Source organism: Aphis gossypii, chromosome 2 (assembly GCF_020184175.1).
Source record: "Aphis gossypii isolate Hap1 chromosome 2, ASM2018417v2, whole genome shotgun sequence".
Lineage (NCBI taxonomy): Eukaryota > Metazoa > Arthropoda > Insecta > Hemiptera > Aphididae > Aphis > Aphis gossypii.
The window spans coordinates 36,996,609-37,014,011 of record NC_065531.1 but is presented as its reverse complement, the minus strand read 5'-3'; the positions used below and the strand labels follow the sequence as shown (position 1 = coordinate 37,014,011).

The 17,403-nt window shown below is 26.5% G+C and overlaps 1 pseudogene; it reads left to right on the top strand.

The window, feature by feature from the left end:
- Positions 1-13,418: 13,418 nt before the first annotated feature.
- On the top strand, positions 13,419-14,085 carry LOC114130338 (uncharacterized; annotated as a pseudogene).
- The last annotated feature ends 3,318 nt before the right edge of the window (positions 14,086-17,403 follow it).

The following is a 17,403-nucleotide window of genomic DNA, read 5'->3' as shown; positions in this document are numbered from 1 at the left end:
AACAGAAAATTAATACAAATTGATTAGCCTATAAATAATGTCATTGTGATTTTTTTAAACATTTTTTATTGAATTACATTTAATTATATTAAAAATGTTGTAAAATATTCTATTTCAAAAACTTCGGACATTTAGTGACTCATTCACTCAAATTAAAAATTATTAATTTGACTAGAATTTTTATTAACCTTAACAGTTTTAAAAATTAAAAAAATATGTACTCATTAAATAAATAAATAATTTATCGGGTAACCATTCTAATAAATTACTCGCAAAGCGCAAGAAACCAGGTATTGCTTTCTAGCGTATTATTTTTCAAATAGAAAATTTTATCAGTGAATATAACAATTCTATTTAATCGGTTAAATATTTCTGGAAAAATAGTGTAAATCCAACTAAGTATCAGAATTAAAAAAAAAAAAAATGTTTTTTTTTTTTTTTTAATATCCAACATTATCTGATTAATAGAGATAAAAAAAAACCTTAAATTAGATTTTCTGATTATTCTTTTGTGTAAATACACAATCGTTATTATTCGGTAACGACAAAACAAATTCCAGACATATTTATTTTGAACTGTGTTATGGTAAAAAAAATTCGTGACTGTAAATTACTACTAAAAGAAATCAATGTTGTTAATTAAAAATAAGGTCACAATGATACTGAAAAAAATAAATAAAAATAAGGTCATTCATGTAAATAAAATTAATTAAACGACAATGGCAACAGATCAAGTATTAATGCGTTAATATTTTGTAATTTATTCTTTGAATGGATACTTCAGTGTTATATGACTAACATTATTGATAATGGTTTTTACATATGAATGAAGTCAAGAACTGATTTATTTGTATTCTCTGGTTAATATGAATAATTATTGTGTACTTTGAATATTTTAATTAACTTGAGGAATTCCTATTAAATATGCACATACTTTAAAATAATACAATATTTATTACTATTTTTTAACATTTTGAAAAGACATGGTACAAGATAATTATATATGTATATATAGACACGCATATACACGTTATTTAAATTTAATTACAGTGTAAAAACCCAATAGAGTAGGTATGTCTAAATTAAATCGCATGATATTTGGAATGTTTTATAATAATACTTACACTATCACGTGATCAGTTATATATAAATGTAGTACATAACATATAAATTTTTAATTTTAATTTTTTTTAATTTTGTCAAACTTAATTATTATATGATAATGTTATCAATTTTATTAGTCAACTATTTGCAAGTTTCGTTTAGCAAAGTAGAGGATTTTAATTTCTGATAAACAATTTTTGCAGGATTAAACTTCTTAAAAATTGAATACAAGATAGGTACTGCAAAAGTTGTTAGTATAAACTAAGTATACTTTTCTTAGTATAATTTTATACCAAATTCCTCATAAGTAGCTCACCAAAAACATAAAATATAATAAATATATAATTGTCATTATTTTTTATAGACATATGCTTATTTAAATGATAAATAATGATGTTAATTATTTTATTATATTTTAAAATCGTATTCGTAAGAACTTTTTTTTTTTTTATTGAACAAAATTTATAAATTTACAATCTGTATTAACAGAGTAAATTGGATGGATTTTGATTGTCGGGAGGGGGAAGTCACACAGTGGTGGCTACCCGTGGAAAGCGAATTTCAAGGAGAGAGTAGGTCCCTGCACCAGTTCCTTTTCAGGCGCCTGGGTGGATTACCTGGAATTTCTTTGGATGAAAGTTGCTTGATAATAGGATTTGAGTGAGTATTGAATGTTTTGTGTGATTTTTTATAGGTGATATTAGCAAGATTTTTTAAGGTTGGAATGCAAATGTCTTTATGAAGTGAGTCATTGGTAAAATACCAAGGGGCACCTGATAATAATCGTAGAAAAATAGACTGGAATGCCTGTATTGTTCTGACATTTGACCGTTTTACTCAGCCCCAAATTTGAATACCATAGTATCACATAGGTCTTATAAGGGCCATATAAGTTATTCTTTTAGTTCTTAATGAGAGCTTTGAGCGGAGTAAAGGTTTAAGGAGCTGAAGTCTTAAATTGAGAGCTTTACGTTTGGGTATAGCCACGAGACTGGCAGAATGTGCATTGAATTAGGTTGCGTCTGGAACGAGGCTCCTCTATTCTATTTTGGTGTAGTAGAGTGTGTCTATTGCAAAAATGTTCTTGTTTGTTGGTGAAGGATCTAAGTCAGCGAAAAATAGTAGGAGAGGCTTTTTTGTGTGATAATGTAAAACTTTAGTGATGTTTTTGACAATAAAATTTATGGAGTTTAATTCATATTTTATAGTGTCAATAGGTGTAGAATGATGGAGGTGTCTAATTACCACTCTATATGATTTTTCATCTTTGAGTTGGTATGTGATAAAGTTGACTTTTTTTCTTTCAAAAAATGTAATATTTATGATATGAATCGGCTGTATATGTACTTAATTTTAACACGTTTACGGATGATTTGCATATAAAACCATCAAAGCTAATGGATTCGCAGAAGAGATTAAACTGCATTATATTGGTTTTAATAAATATAGGAGGTAGTAATAGAAGTTTTGTCTGGAGTGTATTTGTTGAGGCATCAGTTTCCATCCGATTGTCGTCATTATTTAGAGCAAGTGGAGAGAATCTATTTTTGAAGTATACAAAGAAATTGAATGCTTAAGTTTTGGAGAGGAATTTAGTTTGCTATTTTTCTGTCTTTTTTGAGCAGGCTGTAGACCAATCGAAAATGTTATCATCATCACTGGCGGTGGTGTTATTTGCGGATGGCTCAGCGTTCGATAATATAGTATTTTGGTTGATTATTGTTATCGGTGGAACTAATGGCTTTTGTTTATCGCGTTTTTTTGGCAAAGGTGACTTGTTGTTCATTGTGGTGGTAATTAGTAGGACTAATTGAAAATATGTGGTTATAGGGATTTTTGAGGGCAGGATGGCCTATCGGGCTATAATACTCACAGAATCACTTCCGGTGTAATCTCACAAATGCGGGAGTACTACTCAAAATTGTTTTATTAATTTTAAGTTAATGTTATACGAAACATCGTAAGAACGTGACAAAAACATGTGTTGATTGTTCAGCCGTATGGCAGAATGTGATTGGTAGAGGATCTTAAAACTTAAAACATATATTTTATTATAATGATTTTATATTAATATTATTGACTATTTAGTATTTATGCTGTGAATCAATGTTTAATATGTAATAGTATTTATAAAAATATGATATTATAATAATAACTAGGTATTAAAAATATAATAAATACAATTATTTTCAGAAATAATTATATCAATATCCCGCTATACTATAAGTAAAATAAATTACTTTAATAGTTATATCAAAATATATATATCACGAAATTAACTGGTGATATTCAATGACAGACTGTCTTCGCGTAGAATCATTTATCGTATACAATGATATAATATTATCATTTAATTCAAATTTAACACAACTATCGTAGTGACTCACTCAACACTTAATGTACAACAAAGTATCTACTTGTCTAACTTTTAAGTGTTAAAAAGCATTATCATATACTATACATGATACTATACATTACTATTTTTCTATGAACTTCTGCATTTTTAATTCATACAAGCAAAGTATTTTTGGTATACTTCTAAAATATATGAGAACTATATAAACATTTTAGACGAGTAGGTTAGGTTAGGTTAGGTTATAAGAACTATAAGCATTTGAGTGGAGTGTAAACCACAAAATGTTTGTCCACTACTACACGCTCGTCTAAACTTCAAATACTTACTTAAAACTATAATAAACAACTTGTCCAGAATTTTATTTTCATAGATCCAAATAATCCAAAACATGTTTTACCCCAGAATATAAGATTAAAAACGTATCGTGCAGTTATTCAAAATAATGAAAAATACATAATCAATTATAACGATAAAAAAAAAGAAATAAATGTAGTTATTCTTCCAAAAACTTTTGTTTTTTAATGACTTAAAATTGTTAGAGTTTTCTAAAATAATTAATGTCTCGTGTTCAATGGACCACTCCGTATATTATAGCACTCCTGGGTGCGGACGTGCATCATTTGTATCATCAGTTCGAGTGGTCGACTGCGTACACTGCACCGACAAGGTCGACGCCAATAATTCCGGTGCAGACGACTGGCGTACGACAGATATATAATACTCGTATTGCGTATTCGCGGAATGAATCGTCTAACGAGCCGAATGCGGCGGCGGTACGGCGTTCGTGTAATACGGGATAGGTAATATAATCGAATTTGCACGCCGAAATCAGCGCGGTGGTGAATTTGCTTTGGGTTCATTTTTTTTTCTAGTTCGCCGCATTGCGCGTTTCGAGTGTGTGAACGTATAGAATCGGACGTTGGTCGTGTTGTGTACATATTATTATATTATGTATAGGAAAGAGAGTGGAGTTATTCCGTACGAGAGGCTAGACCGTACGATGAGGTTTTCTCAACATTGATGCAATTTATCAAAAAAATACTTATCTTTTTTTAATTTTAAATATTATGTTGATTTCAGTTATTGATAACTATAAATTAAATTTGTTTATAAATAAATTCAGCTCAAATTATTTTTGTTACAAAATTAATAAAATCAGTATTATTATTTTTTTTTTCTGTATTTTGGAGTTTAAATATACGAACATACTCAAATCTCTTTGATATCTGTATATAATATAATATATATATGAACATATTATACATAACATAAGTGTATTATCAAACATTATCTACTACATTTATTTAGAAAAAAATGTATTTATTTACCATATATTTATATAACAAATATTTATTAATAAGGTTATTTAACCTAACTATTATATTACTAATACGGAAAAAAACTAAAACGTCTATACTTTTATTTTCGTAACCTACTATTCCAACATTAAATAGGTAACAAAATCATTGTATTAACAATATTTAATTATATTATGTAATATGTAAAATGAATATTTCATTTTTTATTTTTTTATTTAATCCTTGCATACCTTCTAAGTTGTATGCCTTGGAATATCAAACTTATAAAGACTATCCAATGTCAAAATCAAAATTATCCAATATATTCCAAAATAATTGGAATAACAAACAAATAAATAAAATAAGGAAAAAGGGAAATAATTACCCAAATTAGTTTTGTTATTTCTAAACCTTACTAACCTGAACTAAACTTACTTAAAAAGAAAATTATTATTATTATTATTACCATTTACCATAACATTCTTACTTAAGAAGAACTTTTTTAACCATTTGTTGTAATTCAAAAATATTTTCCGTGGGGATATAAATCTTATTTAAGTATATTTTTATATTTATAATTATAATATTTTCAAAAGATTTAGATTAACCGTATACCTATTATTTCATATTACTATCAACCCAAGTAATATAATAGTATTAATGGCAATCTTATTAGATTTTTGTGTTAAATTGTTAAATGACTTATCATTGAATTTAAACTGTACACATCCATTACAGTAATCAACAATTACGAGGTGCATTCGACGTCGCCAAAGTGGTTATTTACTTCCCCATATTTTATACATATATCATATAATGATAGCTAACAACGTTATAAATACACTCTGGTCCAAATAGGACAATATGGTAAATATTGTCAAGGTACTATAATACATTAAATTATAAGTTATTGATATAAATAACTGAGAATATTTCATGGGAAATAAATTTATACTAATGTTATTATTGATAATAAGAATACTCAAAGTTCGTTTAGAAATTCAGAGCATTTTTGTGTTGACCGCACGCAGTTTGAAAAGTTTGACTACAAAAAGAATGCTACTATATTGCCTATACAAGACCCCGTGTTACAATGTACCATGGTTTTAACAATTTTATTTAAATATCACTATAATAACTATAATACCCATTGTAGGCAAATAAAAATCTTTAATTGAACATTTAGATTATATCATTACAATATCTTATCTAAATACTTTTTTCTAGTACTGTGTAACTTAACTTTAAACTTTAATTGAGCAGCTTTAGAAAATAATATTTTAAGACAGAAATCCGTTGTTACTTGAACACAATTTTATATGAATGATGATTAAATTAGACTTAATAAATTTGGAAATGGTCTACACTTAAAATTTAAATAATTATATTGTTGACCTCGTTTGTATCCATGAAATCTTTATCTAAATGTTTGTGGTATTATATTATAAAAATCCATAAGCATGATGGTTAAAATATTTTATTTAAGATTTCCTTGGTGCTCAGCACTAAAATATTCATCAAAACATTTCGCACTGCTTGGTATATTATATGGATATTATGAAAGGTGCCCATCTAAACCTCGAACAAACGTCATCATAAGTTAAAACGATAAAATACATTTTTAATGATATAACACACATATAAAGTTCGTATACTTTACCAAAATAATTTATATTTGTCTCTACTTAGTTTACAAATAAAATATATTAAATAAATATATTCCATTTCCATACTAATATTTCATTTATATGAATATATGATTGTTTTTTTATATAACTGTCACTAAATAGATTTATAAATTACATATATACAATTATATTTGGTAAAATTAAATGATGAAAATACGTTTTATTATAACCACCAATAATATGTAATTAGTATTGAATCATTTGAACATAATTATGACTATAGATAATTTCTATAGAACAAAAAAATTGACAATGTCGCTTTGATTGAAGTGTTCGTTCTTTTATGATTTTAAATTCTGAGCGGAGCGATGAATGTGTTAATTTTTCAATGCTGTGTTTTTTTTTAATTTTTTAATTTTTTTTTTTCGTGTCTGTGTACACGATAAGGTGTCGAAATAATGCTTCGATTTTCAACTTTAGCAGCTTTTCCAATTCGAAAGTGAATCTAGTTGGTGCATTGGGAAGGTCATTTTTTTAAATTCCCAATAGTTTTCAAAAGCACCGGAAAAACTAAAAAAATATTAAGGAAAAACGGGAATTTTTACACAAAACCAGTTTTCGACCAAACTTATTTTTTTATATGGTTGTAATTCAAAAACTAATCACTGTAAATACTTGAAATTTTCACCAAATATTTATGTTAGTGTATCTATATACAGTTAAATTTTTAAACATTTTTTGACTTTTTTTGAGTTATTAATAGATCACTGAAATTTTCGATTTGTCGATAAAAAAATTTTGAATGACTTAAAAATATAAAAAATTTAATATTAAGTTTCTCATAAGTTATTCTTATTGTGATTAAAAAATTATAAGAATACATCGGCCCATTTTTTTTTTTTATTTGCATTTGAAGTTCAAATATTGACAAAAATTCGTCAAAACCATGAATAAATGCAAATTATTTAGTAGTTAAAATTTATAAAAATTATTGTATAAGTAGCTAAGAGTTGAAAATTCAGTACGAGATTTCCAATAAGTTAAGCTTATAATAATTATAAAAGAACTTAAATTCTGGTGTATTCAGTCTATTAAAACATAACCACCTTTTTCACCAACCATTCAAAATGATATCCTAGGATGAAAAATAATCTTCGTTCAGAATCGTTTTTCGTATAAAATGATACCTATCATTGGATTCAAATTTAACACTCCTATAATATATAATAATGATCCAGCGGTATCTAATGTACAGCAGAGCGGTACCCACTTACCAAATTTTTTATGATTTGATAATTTTTGGAAAATTGTATTATATAAAATTATTGTACTGCTTATTTTGAGTAAGTATACATTTAAATTCAACAAAATATATACATTTTGTGTTTTTATTGTATATTTAATCAAATTATTTAATTGAGTAATAAATATCTGTAAAATTCAATAAAACACGCCCCTTCTAAAATAATATACATTATGAAGAAAGCATGTTTCACGATTCTCGTAAAAAGTTGAACATATTAAAGAACATTACAAATATAATTTCTCATACAATTATGTACAATTATTATTTTGTGTGTACCTATTATTTATATTATAGAATTTTGCTTGTTCAATTATTGTATAATAGCTCAAGACAAAATAAATTCATAAAATTATTATTAAATATCTAATTGCTCCCTTAAATTAAACATTATTTGTTAATCCAAAAAGGATATTTTTTTAAAGAAACTCATTGATCTAAAAAGGCTATTAATTTATTATTATACCTATATATTTGTATATCTGATTATTAATAATTTACACCAACACCAACACCAAATTTTATAATATTATTAACATTTTTATGTATATAAAGTGATTATGTACAAACTTAGACATTAACCACTTAGCCACGTTAATAAGTTGTGTTTTTAACGTGGCTTATCGATATTTTTCCACAAACCTCTACCACATTCTGATTAATCTAAAACTTATATTACTACTATTATACAACACCATATACACATATATGTATATAAATCAATTTGTGTAAAAAGTAAACGACACACAGTATTTTGGTGACCAGAACTGCATATTGTCACTTTATTATTTCAGACAGCCTTTTTAACATATTTTACCAATGTATATGTATTATGTTTACTAATAAATTATCGTGAATGGGAGGCGTGTGTTCTAAATGTCAATGATGTGATCTTATAATTTAAAATATAGCAAGTGTAGCATAACTTTCACTAATATCTATCCAGACTGTAGTAAACTTGTTGTTACTTTGTTAACACAAAGTTGACTGATACAAAACGTGTACCTACAATATTATACAGGTCCTATATACTTAATACTCATGTACTTGCTAAGTGGTATGCTCTATTTCCGCTAATTTAAAAAAGGGTTTGATACCGGTTTCCGCCAATATACTTGCATTATATAAGTTATAATATTTCATATTTTTTGAAGAAATTTTGCATTATTCGTATTATAAATGTTAAATTATCAGTATTATTATTTATACATATCGTGTATTTTATAAAAAAAATATATAATAATAACAAATACAAAAAAAAAAACGTATTTATATATTATATATATTATATATATTGTATTTATATATCTGTGTCTATGTGTGAATTGTGAAAAGTATATAACACCTGTGCCAAATTAACGTATAAAAAAATAAGCTGTTTTAGTTGTTTAATAATATTTTTATCGTAGCAGTTAAATTAGCGAAAACGGAAATCAAATCGTTATTAATATTGACGAAAACAAGCATTTTCAATTTTAGTGAAAACGGCTAGGTATTTATTTACCTAAGTATTACTAAGTACGAAACAGGACTGCTAACTAAAAACCTTTTGATACTTTGTTTTTTTATAAATAAAAAGAATGATAATAATCATCATCAACGAATGTGACAATATTGTGATTTTATTAGTACAATAACGATTATAACGATTTAAAAGAATTATTGATAATCTATTTATTTGTAATTAATAATTGTGATTCACCGTTTAGCCATTTCTATCAAATAAGTATCTTGAATATTATATTTTGTTGAATCCATAATGCTACTACATTATGAACCCTCCCCGGCTTCAAATTCGTAAAATTTGACCTAAACCAGAACATTTTTGCAAACCTCATCATCATAAAACATTATACATAATTATAAATAATATGGACGCATGGTATTATACGAGTATTTGGGCGACAATATTTGGTAACAAATCTAAGACTGAAGCAGTCCACAGCTGTAACTGTTTCGAAATCAAACGATCTCGCGATGGTTCGAATCAATTATAATATTATTATATACGTTTCACTGAACGATTTGTGTACATTTGCAAGTGCACAATTCAAACCTATTATATGGCAAAAGTCACTAAGAAACTTGCATATGGTCCACGAGAAGACTTCAAACAGATTATTATTGGATTTAGTGTTTACTTAAAATTCAATATTTATTTAGGTCTAAAACCCGGATCAATAAGGTCAATATTTAAGTACAACTGTAATAAATATAAAATAATGGAATATCCGGTGGATCTATCGAATTACTAGACCGAATTGAGACCTTTCCCCCGATTCACGTAAAAATATATTGAAATATACTACTGTCTGGCTATATACTTTATACAATATAAAGCTTTAAATACAATAGATACCTATTAATTTATTTAACGAGACTTCTTATATTTATCTTAGGACTGCATACCATTCATAAAAATTGTTCGATGTATAATACATGGTTTGAATATTCATCGAGCCGATCGTTAAATTAATATATAAGTTTATAGTGTAGGTATAATAAATGTTTTTAAATCGTGCAAGTATAAAATGTATTTTAATCGTACCTGCTACTAATTTTTGGATTTTTTTTATTATTTGACTTACATAATACATTGCAGCTATTATTGTAATCTTTTATAGTACTCCATGCAATATGAATATAATTTTTACGACGAATACAATAATAATTAATATTTGAAGAATAACATGGCGTACCAGTTAATCAATAATTATTAATGTGGTTAATGTAAAATGATAAACAATATTATTAACTATAATATTATATACTATCTGAAAAATAATTAATTACTGCAGTGAAAGTGGGGCAGGCTTTTTGCATAACATAAAAGCCAATGGAGGTTAGGCTAAGAATCTTCAGAAAATTAAACGTGATTAAAATTATGAAATTAAAAAGCGCTGTATGCGAGGTATGTATAAATTAAGATATACGGTAACCATAGTCAGGGCATACTGAAATGATAAATTTCATCAGTGGCGGCAGTTTAAAGGAATTTATATTTATTTAATTTATATTAAAGAACCAGGGCACAAGTCTGTATGATTTTGATAATATTATTCACGGCGAAGACTCAAAGGAGGATAAATTGCAACAAATCGTGGAAATAGAATATTCGTAAAAATTAAAATCTTGAGAGCTAAGATGAAGGTAACTGTAGTACGGGTAACTCGCGTAGGATTATCTGTGAAAATTAAAATGTATTTTTATATCGAGGAAAATATGAATTGTATGTAGTAAAATTACACTAAGTAAAATTTCACCTGTATAGTAATAGATGTAGAAACTCAGAAATAAATAAAAATCACACCAGAATAAAAATGAAATTTTATATTATTATTATTATCATTGTACAAAAAAAAAAAACAAAACAAGGAAAAAACTAAGTACGCTTTTATAAGTTATAAAATAATTTTAAAAATAATATTTCAACGTAAAGCTTTAATTGAATATGGTTTAATAATTTGTATAAGTCACCTGATAAAAAAAAATTACCAGAGATAAAAACTGAACAAAACCAACGACTATTAAGAATTATCATTTCAAAATTTAATATATTTTACTTTTAAATCAAGATAGAATTATTTATATTATAATTATTATGATCATAAAACTGAAATGGTTACATTATTAGTTCGTAATTTAAGTGAAATTCAGTAATCAATTGATAAACTATTTATCAGATCATACGGTAGCAGTAATTAATGAATCATTTATGGTAAATTTTTCTTTTGTATGATGTTTATTAAACATAAATATTTTTAATAGCGGAGAATTGTAGCTATTTAAGATGTCTGACTGATAATAAGCCAGACATACAAAAATATAACGATATCGATAGTTGACGATCTCTGAGGGAATCACAAAAATAATAATATCTTCCACGAAATGCGAATATGAGTTATTATTGCTGTAAATCCTTCATTAATATTCCGATCATTTATTTTTCTCTTCGGAGTATAATTATACATAATTTATTTCTTATTAGTACTTAATAAAATCCACCTTTCCTTATACCCATTATTTTCATTTATTTCGTTTACTTGTTATGTGTAGTGCTTAACACACATTTTGACACTAAAGATGAATGAGTATATAGGTGTTCAACACTTATGTTATAAATAAAATTTGGAATTTATTATTTATTAATTTATATAACATATTATTCATTACAATATACCGTATTATTATTATTATTATTTTTTTTTTTTTTTGAAAACTATGAACAAATAGACAGTGTGTAGTCCATAATATATTACGGACTAACAAGCACCTTAATAGAGTTAATCAATAGATTATCTGAGGCATACAACATGTATTATAATATTTATTTATTAAAGACATGAACCGCAAAAATATCTAAACAAAGCGCATAATAGTACGTATTTAATATAATATGTTGGTAGTAAAAAAATGTCTCATCTGTTTAACGTGTCACCGTCAAAAAAGATAACCATTGTATTATTATGTCATATGATTTACATTGTATGTTATATTACAATACAATTATTTAATATTAATATAAGACATGATTTGGTCGATGACTGATACGAATAAGTGTAAGTGTACAACTGCATTTATTTCATCTACGATTGGTACAATATATTTTATTATGTGGATTACAATTTTAAACAATATTTTTACTACATTCAGGGCCGGTATTAGGAGTATTGGTGCTCTGGCCAAAACTATATAATATGTTTTAACAACCTTCATCCCCCCCTCATTGTCAATATTACCAGGTTTTCAAGATGTGATAGAAACATCTTTATCAATATCATTAATTGAACCACTTTTAGTATTCGATGTCGAAGTAGTTATGTCATTATTCATTTTGAAATAATTATTAATTATTTTTATTATTTTTTTTTTTTTGTTTTAAGTTGTACTTTAGCCCGATGTATCTCTATTCAATACACCGTATGTGACAAGACGAGTGACTACTGTATATATATACTGTATGTATATTCATGTATAGTATATACAGACAGTAGCCGTAGGTATATAGCGTATACAATCGAAAAGAAATATATATTATAATAAAACGTCATCGTCGTTTTCGTTTAAACGATTGCATATTGTAATGATTTTAAAATATAATAATATGTAGGAAATCTTTATAAGGTAAATACAATTTGTAAAATTTTACGTTTTATTTTTTTTTTTTTTATTTTATATAATTTACTAGATAGAAAAAATCATATCTATTTGAATTAATTAAAACTATATGAAATTATTTCAAGGTCTATATAAATAAAACGTAATGATGTGTCTTTTCACGAATATACCCTATAGCGTGTAATATTTATTTTAAATTCCTTCTCGTTCTTCACGTTGAATAACAGTAGAAAATCATTTTTTTGATTAATCTCCTTAAAATACTTTAGGGCTCCGGAGATACTTTCTCATATCCGAATATAAGGTTTCAACACGTACAACGAGATACCTGACTAGTCCATTTTATGTCACACATCACCCTACATGCTATTCTTAGTATATCTGAGTACTAGCAACGACTAACTGCATAACAGTAATATTAATCAGTAGCTATGGCTTAACATAAGTCATGGTCATACCTTGAAATCATTATGTAATATAATATATTACAGCAAAATTAATTTCTCCCTAACCATCATTAACACCATTACTTCCTAAAACAGAATTATCTATACAATTAAGTCACAATTTTCACAAACCGCAAAGATAATTTTTACAATTACGTAGAAACAATGGCTAAAAAAGTTCGAAACGTCATTAAAAAAATGGATCGTCTAATGTATTGAACAATATTTTAAAACAATCCAAATATAAAGCGTAAGGAACTTTCATTCAATATTATTTAAATAGAAGCAAACAACGATCCAGAAATCATATCACACTGCTTCAGCTCATTTTGCTATTTGGTCCTGTTTGTATGAGTCTAATAATAGTCGTATTGGATAAAAACAAAAATGTATTAATTGATCGTAACTCAACGATCATTATTGTTACATGGTACATAGTTGAATTTATTAAATTTGCTTGTCAATCTAATTTAGAACAACAAATCAAATTAAGCCAAAATCCAATCCTATATTCTGGATATTTAAGTTTTTAGTCTCCACTGTACTATGTACTAGAAGTGGGTGTATCATAGTTATTTTCAATAATCTTTGGAGTACCATTGACTACTAAACAAGAACGAACTTTTGTATTTTCTTTACTTGCAACAGCACTCATAATTACGGTGACTGCCATTCAGTTAGGATCAAATATATACTGTTAACTGATTGTTATGAAACTGAATTCGATAGTTCCGTAGAAGTATTTTAAAAGAACAATTTTCGAGCAACAATAATTTTTAACAGAGTTTATTGGTGCAGTAGTAATATACAATTGATAATACTAAAATTTTAATAAATGTTCATATTTTTTTTTACTGCCAACCCCCGCCTCTCCAAAAAAAGTACTAACTAAATCCAATTCGCCACTAAAAATCACCTACTAAGTTGAAAATTTAAGCATTTTTTTTTTTTTTTACTAAAAAAGTGCACTCAATCAAAAAACTTAATATATATCATAAAAATGCAATACATGCGTTGCTTCGCTCAAAATTTAAGATATAAAAGTAACAACAATAATTTATGGCTATTGATAGATTTATTGTGAGAGTTGACATAATAAAGCAATTCTTCTCATTATCTTGTGTTCTGATTATTTAATTGTGGGTATTGATAAAGCAATAACAAAGTTAATTAAATGCTCCGCAGTAGATAATATGCCTTTTCTCTCAGTCGTTTTGTACATTGGACATCAATAAATCGTGTCAAATTTTTAATTTTCTTTTAATTGGTATTATATGAATTCACAATGTGAGAATTATGTATTGAAGTTATTTTAACTTTGATTCTTTGAGACTTGATTTTTTATTACTCCCCCTTGCTCCATTCAAAAATAGTCCATAAACATAAACACCATTTTCTGTAGCTGAATTCACTATAATTTTTCGGTTCATTATTTATTTTATACATACAATTAAACTATAAAAACAATACTTCTACTACTTAAAAAGCAGAAAGTTATAATCTATATTATTACTCCACAGTGTAATTAGTTTCATAATTCACGAAATATTTAATAACGTTTAAGTTTGAATATACCAATAATTAATCAGAATCTAATTGAAACTTATACTCCTTATTTACTTAAACCTAGTTTACTGTACTACCGAATAGTATGTAAATAGCGTGTTATCGTTTACCGTCCACCCGTCCAGTTATGAATTTATTTACAAATGAGTAAATCGTAATCGTAAATATAGGTACGTAAATATTAAAATATGAACCAGTCACGACTTTTGAACGCACCAAAAAGGTGGTATAATTAAAAACATTATTTTTTAACTAAAACCAGCAAATATCTTCAATTAAAGGTATATTGGATAATACATAATTCAAATTGTGTACCTTAGTTATTGATAATTTTATTCGTTTAAGTATATCAAAAGATAAATTAAATTAAAATATTTTTTTTTAGTTTCGCGCTCCTTATGTAATAGCGTTCTGGGCAGTCACCAACGTCGCCCATAGCTTTCACCGACCATGACTAGACTGTTTTAAAACAGTCATTATTAAGAATTATTTATTTATATTTACACACAGAAATAGATTATACATTACCTAACCTATTAATAAACTACGATTTAAAAATATATAATATATTATTTTTAGCGGTGATAACGGATATCTAATGATAGTAGTCGAATAGTCGAGACCAGCATCCTGTATTATAATATGTTTTTACGTTAATATTTTTGCTCTCTTTGTTTTAGGTAATTTGCGTTGATAAAATATTTGTTCACTCTTCTATTTTTGCTCAGATGTCATAGAACAAATGATATTGATTTTCTACACCCAACAACGCCAAAGCGGTGAGCATATAGTTTAAATAATATGATATTTAAGATTATAGATATTATAATATGCAATAGCATACTACACGTGTTAGTTCGTTTATGATAAGAAGGCGTTGAAACGGTTACACATTAGGTACACAGATATTATGTGCACTTGTTTTTACTAATATCTCAAACTATCAATAACACAGTGAATAGGAATTCACGAATTTCAAACCGATTTAACGCCATCGTAATAATATTATAAGCGTACTGTATGTGTAATAATATGATCGCTATCTTTGTATACGAGTACAAGACAAACTTCGGTGTACTGATAGCAATTATATTAATATATTATATAGTCGCGTATTTTGATATATTATACGTTACGTATATTATAGTTTAAGTGATTAATCAACTCTTTCGACGACGACGACGACGACGACGATGGCGATGTACCGACGCATGCACTCGTACGTGATAAACGCGGGTGCGTTAATTAATTTCAAACTTCTTCAACCCCGGTACACCAAACCTCAACTATGCCACACCACATCCATCGGCCATGGCAATTAGATTTAGCGTAGTTATATACTGATAATCGACTCGCGTGTCTCCCTTACGGCGGACAACACGCGTTCAATACCTAGCGATATAATTTACACGGCTTATAGGGTTTGAAAATTTCGACATTTATTTTCAACAAAAATATAAGTTATGAGTTTTCGTAAGACGCTTGAAATCTAGTTATTTATAAGACGAAAACCACTCAAGTTCTAATGTATAGTAAATTACCTATTACAAAATATTTCAATGCGCTGTATGTACAATACATCGATTGATATTGACTTTACCATATTAATATTTGTAATAATATATTAATTTTGTATTTTTGAAATATACTTTCAACATATTTCTATTTACATTTGACGACTTAAATACTTTCATCTTTCCAAACCTTACTCATAAAGTCATAACATATTATCCTCACTGAGTTTCGAGTTTTTTTAGATTTAATTTTGTATTGAATGGTAACTAGCTGCATATTCTCTATCTTAAAAAATAATTTAGCATGATTTTCATATTTCAGTTTTCACTTTAAATATTAAAGTGTTAATTAATATATATATATATATATATATATACTGACTGTATTATTAATTTTATTTGTCATATTATTTATCTAAAATCCTCAATGTTGTTTTTATACAATTATTATATTTGCAATGTTGACATTGTGCATTCGACTGATGGAGATACATTTTTTGGGATTTTTCCTTATGTGATTATTGATGTGTTAACATCTTTACGTGCCACCCCCTCCCCCCCCCCCCCAAAAAAAAAAAGAAGCAGAATGATAAAAGAATAAAGATTTTTATAATATAACAAGCAAACAATCAAAAAAAAAAAAAAAAATTGCCTGTTATATTATAATAATAAATTTTACTCTTTTGATGCACAAAACAAAAATATACTATTTATATTAGCTATGATTATTGTTAAAATAATGTATTCTATGCACATGGTCGCCAAAGTATATCATTGGTTCGTTTATTAAATATTTAAGATTATAAGTTATATTAAATAAATGTTTTCGTTGAGTAATTTAGTTGATTTTATTTGATACAGGAATAATAGTATAATATTCCAAAACGCTATGGTAAAATTAATTTATAACGTGTGAAATTCGTGACTATATTATGTACTTTCGGTTGTTTTTTTTATATATATTATATAAAATATATGTATACAAAGACAATTTTAAAATTTTAAAATTATCGAGTTTGTCCGTGTACAGTTTTAAGGTTATATCGTTTTAGGTATATTATAATATGGGC